Here is a 2,697-nt window from a genome sequence, read left to right as displayed (position 1 = left end):
GGTCCTCTGGAAGAGCAGTCAGTCCTCTTAACCGCTGAGCCATCTCTCCAGCCCCTCCCACATTCTCATACATGCAGGCAACACATTCATACAGGTGCTGGAGAGATGGTCGAGTGCCAGTTGGGCAATTGTTCTCCCAGAGGACCCAGGCTTAATTCCCAGCATCAGCGTGGTGGCTCACAGCCCTCTGTAGCACGATCTGATGCCCTCTTCTGACCTCTCCAGGCACCAGGCTTACACACGGTGCACATACATACACACATGAAGGCAAAACACTTAAACGTAGAAAAGAAATTTAAATCCATATATATATACATATATATATAAAATAAAAACAATAAAATACATTAATTAAGAAATAAAAATAAAGTCATCTGTGTGGCTACGTGTATCAATACTTATCCGCCTTGAGGGTTATTCCTTTGCGTGGGACTTAGTTTGTTCACCCGCTTGTCTACTGATACATCCTTGAGTTGCTTTTAGTCTGGGATTATTAACAACAGACACAGGCCGTCATGCCCACATCTTTACGCAGACACATACTTCCTTTTTTCTTGTCCAGGAACCTGGGAGCTGGACCATGCATTACTCTTTACACTGTAATAAATGGCAGACATCTGCCGTTTGCTTAAGCCAGTCCCCTGCAGGACTGAGACTCGGTTCCTTCTGCCCTGACGTGCCCCTAGCTGCTCGCCCGTTCTGCAGATAGAGCGGGTGCCCTTATCTTCCCGAGCACGTTGCCTGTGAGAAGCACTGTTGTCTCACAGAAGCACACTGACCTCTTGCTTTCCAAAGTGGAAAATCATGACATCTTTGCAAGTGTGCTCTTGCCGCCTCTGGCCCCGCATGCTAATGTGGAAGGGCTTGTCTGCCTTGACTGTCTGAGAAAAATATGGCCGAGGCCGGACAAGGTCAGGGGCTGACTTGGGGAAGGAACACTTAAGATCAGCAGTTCTCAACCTGTGGGTCAAGACCTGTTGGGGTCGAACGGCCCTTTTCACAGGGGTCACATATCAGATACCCTGCATATCAGACATTTATATTATGATTAATAGCAGTCACAAAATTACAGTTATAAAGTAGCAACAGAAATAATTTTATTGTTGGGGGTCATGAAGAACTGTATTAAAGGGTTACGGCCTTAGGAAGGTTGAGAACCACTGCTCCAAATGAGGAGCATGAGGAACGGAGAGCTATGGGGACTTCTGTGGGCATGTGCAGAGATAGAGGCCTGAGCATTCAGCAGCTCCAGGCAGCACCAGGCACGGGCAGCAGCTGGTTTAGAATTCAAATGCAAGGCTAGGTGTACAGTACTGAGAGGAATTGTTCTCTAAGTCATTTCTCCAGTCACCTGATGTCCCCAGAGGTCACCCCAGCTCCTCTCACAACAGCTTCTTGAATATTCTTTCAGAGATTTGCATATATAAATACATGCATGGCCCAACAGTGGTAGGTGCACACCTTTAATCCTAGCAGCAGGGAGTCAGAGACAGGCGGATCTCTGTGAGTTAGGGGCTGGCCTGGTCTACAGAGCTAGTTCCAGAGCAGCCAGGTAAACACACAGAGAAACCCTGTCTGGAAAAACCAAAATAAATAAAAATAAACAATTATGTGTGTGTGTATTTTGAAGTGGGCTTTTTTTCTTTTACACAGTCTCACTATGTAGCCCTGGCTGGCCTGGAACTCACAGCATAGGTTTTTAGTATTAGCAGACTAACCAGGTTGCTTAATACTTGTGTTCTTACGATATATCATTTATTTATGTTTTATATGCTTCTGTGTGGGCATGTGTGCCACTGTGTGCTTGTGGAGGCCAGGGAATGACTTGTGGAAGGCCATTCTCTCCTACCTCGTAATACTGGAAATTGAATTTAGATCCCGCTGCTTGCTTGGTGGCCATCTCTCCAGCTTCTACTTCATGTGTTTTATAGTGTAGTCCACAGCACAGGGAAGACCCTCTTCGTTTATGTTCTGTATCTTTATACTCTTCTGTTTTACTGTCCAAGTCTAGGCAGCATCCGAACACTGGTGTTGGTAGGAGCAGGGCCTCCAGGGGTAAAATGAGTGGACAGTAAATAATAGTGAGGTGGCAGGGGACACATGACAAGCTCACCTGTGATATATTGTCCACAACAGCGGATGAAAAGACAGGTCACATTTCTGTGGCCTGATAGGATAGGCCTCTGGTGCCCTAAGTGTGGTTCTTAGACTCTAGGGAGTTGAAGTATGGCCAGGCAGCTGGCCCTCAACTCCCTGCCCAGAAAGTCTTGCTCACTGTAGCCTGAGGTGGTGGGAGCTCATGATTCTAAGACACGCGATCCTCTGAGAGTTTTAAAAAGCTTGCTTTGCAGGAAAGCAAGCAAGTAAACAAACAACACCACCACCCAGCTTCCTCTCAGGGAATAGCCAAGTGGGTCATTAATTCAGATGGGGAAATGATTTTATTCCCGGGTTTTCACTGCTGGGGAGATTTAACTTTTCACGAGCAAGTGAATGCCTGTTCCAAGCTGCTGCGGAGGGCAGGCAGCCCCACCCTACCAGCTGGTCCTTTTCCTTTCTGCCTTTTCTCTCTCTCTGGGAGTCCTGCCAATTGTCACCTTTGAAGAGACCAGATTCTTCCTCCATCCCATACTGCAGGGAGGGCCACCCCAGTGGAGGACGTGGAGCTTGTCCCCTGTCAGAGGCAGTGTGGTGGGC

Source organism: Microtus ochrogaster, chromosome 10 (assembly GCF_000317375.1).
Source record: "Microtus ochrogaster isolate Prairie Vole_2 chromosome 10, MicOch1.0, whole genome shotgun sequence".
NCBI lineage: Eukaryota > Metazoa > Chordata > Mammalia > Rodentia > Cricetidae > Microtus > Microtus ochrogaster.
Note: the sequence above shows the minus strand (reverse complement) of the source record.